Source organism: Octopus sinensis, unplaced genomic scaffold (assembly GCF_006345805.1).
Source record: "Octopus sinensis unplaced genomic scaffold, ASM634580v1 Contig01902, whole genome shotgun sequence".
In the NCBI taxonomy this organism is placed as follows: Eukaryota; Metazoa; Mollusca; class Cephalopoda; order Octopoda; family Octopodidae; genus Octopus; species Octopus sinensis.
In genome coordinates, this window is record NW_021825194.1 from 219,913 (window position 1) to 229,908 (window position 9,996).

Below are 9,996 nucleotides of genomic sequence, written 5' to 3' on the forward strand. Positions count from 1 at the left end.
GTGTTGGAGTTTTGGTTCTTAAAAGATTGCTGTTACGTTACGCGTGGACACTGCCGTTTGTTTCGTTTATATTGCTATTACATTGTTGCAGTGTATTCGTTTATCGAGAAGGATATTACATCTGGCGACGAGGATCGTTCGAAACTCACATTGGTTATTTGACAATTTCTTCATGGAAAACCTGTTAGCCGCAGTAGTACAGTTTCAAGAGAAGCAGCAAGAACAACTGCAGGAGTTGCAAAAACAAATGCTATAACACCGACAACAACAACAATTAATTGAGTTACAGTCAGAAGAGAGTATTGCGTTTCCAGCGTATTATAGAAGAAACGGGGAAATTTTTAACAACGAGTGCAAGTCATGGTCGAAGGAGCAGGAAGTAAGGCTTTTACTAGGCAAGGTAGTTCTTGCCAAACATGAGCATTACTGTAACTTTATTCTGCCCAAAAAGTCGAGTGAGATTGGTTTCCACGAAACCGTGGAACTGCTTTCAAAAATGTTTTGTGATAGAAGTTCATTATTCAACACCAGAATGGAGTGTTGGAACATAAAAAAAAATGAGGAGGATGATTCTATCACCTATGCCGGTGTAGTCAACCGTATGTGCGAAAATTTCAAACTCCAGGATGTCACTCAGGGTATGTTCAAATCACTTATCTTCGTGCAAGGAAATTCAGGCAAGGATTCTCTCGAAAATGGAGCAAGCGAACCAGGATTTATCTGTACAAACCATCGCAGAAGAATGTCAGACTATGGTAAATCTTAAACATGATGTGAAAAAAATACAAGATAAAGACTTTGCAAAAATTCAAATGTGTCGTCCCGAGAAGCACCATAAAAAAAGTGTCAGGCCCCAATCCGTGTTATGGTTGTGGAGGCCTACACTTCAAAAAAGGATTGTCCGTTTAAAAATGAAAAGTACTATAGTTATCGGAAGTGGAGAGTGATTGCAACGAAGAAACAAGAAATTTCGTACACGTAAAAATAAATGATGTGAATACCAAATTACAGTTAGACACAGGTAGTAACATCTCGATTATAAATGCGGATTCATAGAAAAAAATTGATACACCGAGATTACGGAAAACAGCGAAAATAGCGCATAGTATAACGGGCGATAAATTATATTTCATGGGCAAAACATGTATCGACGTCACATATCGACAAATATTCCAACTTTACAAGCATTTCTTGGGTTGGCAAACTATTATCAAAGCTACATTCTTAACGACTTATTAAAAAAAAATGAGTAAAGTGGAATTGATTTACTAAATGCCAGAACACTTTTGAAGAAATCAAAAATTCTAATCTCAGACTTGTTAGCACATTATGATACCGAAATGGACACCATTGTAGCGTCTGAGGCTTCCGAGCACGGATTAGGTGCAGTTCTACTTCATAAATACGAAGACGGAAGTAAAAAAAATCAGTGTTTCTAATAGCGGCAGAGAAGAGATATAGTCAAATTGAAAAGGCGGCCTTAGCAATTATTTTTGCAGTTAAAAATTTCACAGGCTTCTGCATGGCAGAAGTTTTTATTGCAAAGAGACCATAGACCGTTGCTGTCAATTTATGGGTCTAAAAAAGGGTTACCAACTCATACGGCAAACCGCTTGCGAAGTCGGAGTGTAATATTACTAAATTATAATTTCAAAATGCAATACATTCCATCCAAAAAAAATTGGTCATGCAAAAGAGCGAAAACAAAAATAAAAAAGAACTGACGCGGGTTCCCCAAACCCAATCTATTAGTGGCACAGTGAAGATTAGAAAGACATTCCAGATATTCTCGATGCGAGATTTTTATGTGAATAGATGCACACATTTAGGTGTATGCATCGACAGTTCACCCAAAATACCAAGTCAACCGCATATTCACAAGCACCGGGAATTCTCTTAACTCAAAAGTTTTGATGCTTTGTTAGCAACCGGCTTGAACTCTCTCTCTCCCTCAAGAACTAAAAAAATAAAATGCATATAGGCGCAGGAGTGGATGTGTGGTAAGTAGCTTGCTAACCAACCACATGGTTCCGGGTTCAGTCCCATTGCGTGGCATCTTGGGCAAGTGTCTTCTGCTATAGCCCCGGGCCGACCAATGCCTTGTGAGTGGATTTGGTAGACGGAAACTGAAAGAAGCCTGTCGTATATATGTATATATATATATATATATATATATGTATATGTGTGTGTGTGTGTGTGTGTGTGTTTGTCCCCCTAGCATTTCTTGACAACCAATACTGGTGTGCTTACGTCCCCGTCACTTAGCGGTTCGGCAAAAGAGACCGATAGAATAAGTACTGGGCTTACAAAGAATAAGCCCCGGGGTCAATTTGCTCGACTAAAGGCGGTGCTCCAGCATGGCCGCAGTCAAATGACTGAAACAAGTAAAAGAGTAAAAGAGTAAAAGAGTAACATGTGATGCTGCACACGGGTGTCGCCATTCATACTTGAATATCAATCTGTGTGGGATAGGCTCCTCGGCCTGTCCTGATCAGGGTAACATATTGTACCAAAATACCGCTTCCAGTGATGAGATGCATCTTCTCACTGCCTTGGCCTTGATCGTGCGATGGTGTCTTTCCACGATTTGATTTCCACTCGGCCTGTATACCACTCTGAAGAAGAGATGCATATTCCACTTATCGAGCATCTACTTCAGCATCTCCGAACGAAATGCAGTGCTGTTGTTCATCGGCAATTCGTCCACAGGACCCCACTCCAGGAATATCTTGTTCAGGATATGTGCAACCTCATCCGCAGTGCCCGTCTTAATTTCCCTCCATATCGCTATCCGACTCGGTCCGCAGTCGACCGTCGAGCGATACATCCCCTTCCGTTAGTGTGTCACATCCACTGTCAATCATCTCCACTTGTATTCTACTGAGATGTTTTCCGACTGGTGCACACTCGGAGCAGGGTCGATGGATTGACACTTATCACAGCTCCCAACGACTTTTTGAAGGCTCTGCCTATTAACACCAGTGTCAACCTTCCTGGCAAGATACAAGGTTCTATCCACGCCCATATGATGCATGGTATGCAATCTTCTTAGTTCCTAGTCACCTAGCCGATACACCGCGGCTATCCACCGCTCCGAATCTTCCGGCACCGCTAACCAGGCCTTTTTTACCCTGGTTAGAACGTTTGCCTTACTCCTTTCTGAGGGCAGAAAGACCACGCTCAGCTTTAAACCAAATTCGGCAGCTAGCTCTCTCAGAACCTCTAGGTGGAGCTTTACTAACATCTCTGCAGCCCCTTTCGTTCGAACTTTTCTTTCATCGGTGATCACTGTTCTCACTCATCCAAGCACAGTAGCCGAGTCGGTTCAGATTTCGATAGAGCGCATCCCCCATTTACCCACTTCAGGGCCAGGTTTACCCCCTTCAGCATGGCATCCAACTCAGCCACGTTAAGCAACAGCTGTTCGGAGCCAGACAGCGTCCTCCTCTTTGACACCCCGATTTCCAGGACAATCCCTATCGCAATGCACCTAGCATCGCACCATATGATCCCGTTCTCTAATTTGGGCACATACCAGCTTCCTCTTAGTGAATTTCTGCTCTTATCCTTTCTAGAATCGCCTGCATCATCGCCACCGTCCTATTTTTCACTTTGTCTCCCCAGCTTGCCCCGTGTGCTCGTCTCTTGATGTTGCTGCATGCTTTTCGAAGCCACCCTGCGATTGGATAGTACCCACTAGTCTCCCATACATCGAGAATAGTTCTTGTCTGTTGACGTTGGTACCCAGTTCCGGAATCTCATTTCCTCTCCGAAATACCAACACACCTTTTTGTCTCTTTGAAGCTTGAGCCCCAGTGCAGTTCCTCCAACCATTGGCTCCGGTGGTTTCGCGGTTAGCTCGAACTTCTTTAGGTGACCTATGACCTCTGCGTCACACTCTACAATCTCATCTACCAGGAAGCCGTCTATATAGGAATTGGTGGCCTTTTATTTTACCTTATCCACCTTTCCTAGAATAGATTTGAGCACTATTGCCATGATCTTTGGTTCAGAATTGAGCCCGTAATTCAGCCTAGTCAAACAATATGTCTGGCCCTTATGCTTCACCAGGGGATACTTCCGCAGTTTTTCGCTGACGTGGAGCCGCAGATATGCCGATTTCAAGTCGACAATTGTTGCAGCCCTTGTCGCCTGTCTCCATTCTCGGAAGGTCTCTCCGCAGTCACCACGTCGCCTGCCTGGCATGAAACCTGGCCATTCAGCTCTCGAAAGTCTAGTACCGGCCTGACCTTGTCCTTCGCTGGCTGTACCACTGCCATTAGTGGTAATACTTCGCTTTTCACTTTTCCTCCCACGGGATTAGGATACCCTTCTAGATCTTTCTCTCTTCAAACTCGCTCTTGGTATCTCCCTTCAAGGTATGCTGATAACAGCTTAGTATATTCCTCAGCGACGGGGGCTCCCCTTTCCAGTGCCACACAACCGTGCACCGCTGACCGTCGAACAATACCTGATAATCTTTATCTTCAATGATGTAAGCATTACAATCCTCCTCAGGGCTCTTGTTGTAGACTCACAGCGCATGATGCTCCTGCACCACCAAATGAAATCATGCCTCCAGTAACAATGACACCTCTCAGTCGGTTGATCGCGTTAATGCCCATCGCCAGATCAATTTCACCTACCACATGGTCGATTACAATTACCCACAAACTTAATGTTGTGCCCAACATCGCCATCTCCACTTCGCTGCTACCCTTACATCCTATTTCGCTGCCGTCGACCGCCCTAACACTACTCGTCCTTTCTACATTTTTGTCACTCTTGGGGTCTCGAGAAACGTTGTACAACCCGTATCCACGAGGGCTTTGGACGCCTTTCTTCCAACCAGGACTTCAACTATACGCAGCGACTGCACGAGAGCCTCTGCTTGCTCACAGGGAAAGTTGAGACGCAGCCTTTTTAATGGCTGCAGTTTCAAGCGATATGCTCTGTCCGCTTGCACCCGTTGCAAATGAATTTGGGCTTCGTCTCTGCGCAGTCTCTTGCCATGTGCGGTCGCTGGAACTTGAAACACCAGCCCATAAACGGTCGCTGCCGCCCCACGGCGGCTTTTCTCTCCTTATTCTTCGTCGATCGTCGCATGACGTCGTGGACGTCCGCAGTTGCCATTGCCATTGCATTCCGCCTGGTGTTTTGTGTCGACACACGGGCTTGAGCAATGAATTCGCTCATCGCCATTTTCTCGCTGCCAGGCAGTTGTTGCAGACGCACCGATATGTCGTCAGGTAAACCATTTACGAAAGCCAACCGTAAGCCTTTTCTAGTCTCTCCACGGTAAAACCAGATAGCGTAGCCAGTCTCCGAATATCTGCTGCTGCATACACGTCCACCTATTCTGTCTACTTGACCTTTCCTAGCTTGGCAAATGCAGCGTACAATCCTTCTGTAAAGGCTTCCTTTAGGCGCTGCTCAATTTTCTCTGCATCCAGTTGGTCTTTTTCATCCATTTCGGCGTACAGTGCCAACGTGTTTCCCTCTAGATACAGAGTCATGAGATCTGCTACATCTTCAATGCTTTCATGCCTGGTCACCACCTTGGTCTTATGTGATAACATCTCCCTCGTCACAGAAGGGTCTGAGGGCATCGCTAGAGATTCTTAATGTTGCTGACATCTCGTAGAAGGGGACAACAACAACAACAAAAAATATATATACGAGTGCCGAAATAGTTTGTAATATCAAGAACACCTCTAAGTGTCGGTTGTCGAACTAGCTTAAATCCGAGATGCCTCCTGCCCGTCTAACCTATCGCTAGAACCTACGGCAAATTCTCTTTCTAGACCGCACGTCTATAGTCGTCCGTCCGCTCCCACCGCCCGAGGCCAATGAGGCCCACGCTGGTCCTATTTCCGCTCACTTCCCCTCCCTCACTCTTCCTCTTCCGGTAGGGCTTCTCAGCTATTGATATATGTTTCTTTATTACCCACAAGGGGCTAAACATAGAGAGGACAAACAAGGACGGACAAACGGATTAAGTCGATTACATCGACCCCAGTGCGTAACTGGTACTTAATTTATCAACCCCGAAAGGATGAAAGGCAAAGTCGACCTCGGTGGAATTTGAACTCAGAACGTAACGACAGACGAAATACGGCTACGCATTTCGCCCGGCGTGCTAACGTTTCTATCTCAGTGCCCTTGTGTTATTTGCAAAGGGAGGTCATCCTCCCTCGAAGACCCGAGTACTACATACGGACTATAGTTTCAAGGTAATTGACGAGAGGCAATTACCTTGAAACTATAGTCTGGGGCTAAAAGCATCAGTAACACCCCAATTACCTTGAAACTATAGTCCGTATGTAGTACTCGGGTCTTCGAGGGAGGATGACCTCCCTTTGCAAATAACACAAGGGCACTGAGATAGTATCTAAAGTCCTTCTGGTGACGTTGATCGCCTGGGGCTAAAAGCATCAGTAACACCCCACCCCACCCCAGTGGCTAGCCACATTCAGATGGCTAATACTCCTTACGTTGTCGAGCGGTTACTGTTTATATCTCGTTCAGAGATTTATTATTGTTTTCAGACAGTTTTTCTACATCAGTGACAGTGGTTGCTGTGAAAAACGTTATATATTATTTGCAAGGGGACTCCTTCATCGAAGACCGGTGCTTACCATGCGTTGACGAGAGGCAATTACCTTGAAACTATAGTCCGTATGTAGTACTCGGGTCTTCGAGGGAGGATGACCTCCCTTTGCAAATAACACAAGGGCACTGAGATAGTGTCTAAAGTCCTTCTGGTGACGTTGATCGCCTGGGGCTAAAAGCATCAGTAACACCCACCCCCAGTGGCTAGCCACATTCAGATGGCTAATACCCCTTACGATGACGAGAGGTTACTGTTTATATCTCGTTCAGAGATTTATTATTGTTTTTTACTTTATAATAATTTTTCATCAACATCTGTGTGTTGGGGTTTCCTCAGGTACAATGCAATCAAGCATGATTTCTTTCAGATTCTTCAGATATACCATGTTTATTACTCTCCAGTAATCAGTTCATTAGATTACGGGCGGCACATATTGTAGTTGTGACACAAAAACAAATACAAAAGTAATATCACAATTATAGTCCCAACAACAATAACAATAACAGAATAAAGGCGACCTTAATGATACTGACAATAATAAAAATAATAACAAAACCAAACCTATTTAAGTATTAGTGATAATAGCATGAAAATAAAAATATAATAAAATAAAACTGAAGAAGGCTTTTACCAAGCAGTAGACGAAGTGTGTTAATGGGTTAAAATAAAACGAAAAAAAAAATTTACAAAGGATTTTTTTTCATTGCTATGCTATCTTTCTTTTACTCTAGAATTTTGAATTAACTATTATCATTATACTTTCCGCCCCACCTCTTTCTTTTTTGTTTGCTTTAAGTAACCTTTACAAAGTCCACTGGCCATTAGCTACTAGACTACAGACTTAATCTTTCTTTCCTATATTTTAAACATATTTCTACTTATGCTTTTTAAACATACTTATCTCACATTTACAAATTCTCAAACCTACATACACACTAATACTCCTATTCTTCCACTACTAAGCAATGGTCAGTTTTCTCTTACTTAATCATTAATTTTTTTTTACTGCCGATGTGTATTTATTAAATCCACTACTAAAGAAAACAAAAAGGCTATCTTATTTTAGCTGTGCTTTCAAGCAAAAGCCTAAATTTCTCTTTAGATCATTGTCGTCACATGAGTTTACTCTGTTTTCAGATTTCTGTGATCATCTCAATTCACACATAAAGGACAATTCTAATCTGTTATATAGATGCATCAGCTTACATTATATTTTTGATATATTAAAATATTAAATTATCAGGTGTCAAGTACCTGCTATTTTCCATCTTGTTATATTATTCTCATAACACACACACACACACACATTACCATTTACCATAAGTGTTTCTCTTGTTTCCAACGCAAAAGATTAGTAGGAATTTCGTATCTTTTCGCTTTGACCGGCAGATTTTTAAAATAATTTCTTTGTAACTAAACACTTTTAAACTTCGTATACTGGTAGAATGTGTTTATAAAACATATTTTTCTCTTGGCTTCCTTGAGAAAATTCTGTAGTTTGTAAGCTATTTGTTGCTTAATTTCTTGCATTTCGGCAATTTCAACCAATCAATGACGTCTATTGAGGTGAATACAATCTCTCCGGATCTTTGTCAACAACAATTATTTGTGGTGTCATATGAATTTGTCTTCTTTTACTTGTTTCAATCATTTGATTGCAGCCATGCTGGCGCACCGCTTTTAGTCAAATAAATCGACCCCAGGACTTATTCTTTGTATCGGTTTCTTTTGTCGAACCGCTAAGTTACAGAGACGTAAACATGCCAACATCGGTTGTCACTCGATGGTGAAGGGACAAATACAGACACACAAATATATATATATATATTGCGGGCTTCTTTCAGTTTCCGTCTATCACATCCACTTATAAGGCTTTGGTTGGCCTGAAGCTATAGCAGAAGACACTTGCCTAAGGTGCCACTCAGTGAGACTGAACCAGGAACCAAGTGGTTAGGAAGCAAGCTTCTTACCACACAGCCACTCCTGCGCTTAATCATTTTGTTTCAGTTATGTTATCAAAACCATGAGGAAATACATGGTCATTCCCGTTATTATAATTTCTGGTACCAAGATTAGGAAGAGGATTAAATCGACCAAGTATTCTATCGACCGCAAAAAGAGGAAACGTTAAGATGGTCTGCTTGGGATTCAAATTCAGGACGTAAAGAAATATCATGATGATAAGTCACAGAGCAATAAAGCAATTATTTTTATTTTATTGTGTTGGCGACCAAAACGTCTATTCGGTATTCTTTAAAACGAAAATAAGGTACATGTTTTAAACCCAAAGTGGTTATTCAATAAATGATATAATTTATCATTCTGTTCCAGTATTTTTTATCATCTTGTAGGCAATCCATTATTCACTCATCAAAAAATTGCCAGTCTTTACTGGCGAAAAATTCTTGTAAGTGAATTTTTAAGTCCTCTTCAGAACAATAAATTTTGATGAGATCCAAACAAGAGGAAACCTGACGACGCAAGGTCGGACGAATATGGAGAGTGCGACAAAACACCCCAGTAACTTCTGCCGCGTCTATAAAGAAGTGTGACGTCTGGCATTGTTTTGCTGAAAAACAATACCCCTGCGATTAGCAAGTGTTGGTCGCTTCTGGTGAATGCTTGCATTTAATTTGTCCAGTTTCTCACCGTACACATCTGAATTGATGGTCTTGTTAGTGGGAATCAACTTGAAAGGATAACCTTCTTTGAGTGAAGTTCTAGTTTTGGAGGCTATGCTTCCCCCATAGTCATTTGGCTTCACATTGTTACAAACGATCCATTTTTCATCCCCTGTCACCACTCTCTTCATAAAGATCGTTTTCTTCACTTTTCCGCAGCGAATCGCAGATGGGAAAATGTTGGGTGAGGTTAGCCTCATGCATTTGATGTAAGACCCAAGCATTGAGCCTGCTGATATAACCAAGTTAGTGTAGATGATTTTCAGCACTCGATTTGGATATCTGGAGAATATCTGCGATCATCCCGGTCGTATAAGTCTACTAACTCCATTGGAAGTTAGGCGACATTCACTGTTGATTTCAGTAGGCTAATCGGAGCGAGGACCGAAAAGTTTCGAAAATTTAAAAACCTCTGCCAGCACATACGTTCCATGATTGCAGCCTCTCTGTACACAACGCATATTTACCTGCAGGTTTACATCACTTTCTTGCTTTTTTTAAATAAAAAAAGCACGAGGCGTCGATAATGTTCGTTTTGGTTCTTCATTTTCTGGGTGGCCCCAAGGACATAAAATACAACCTGTCTCGTCGTAAGTTCGCGTCGAACTACGTTAGTGTCTGAAGTGTGCATACACAAGGTACATACTGAAGTTAGTTATTTATCACATAGCTTAAAGTTTAATATGGGGGGGAGGGACAAAC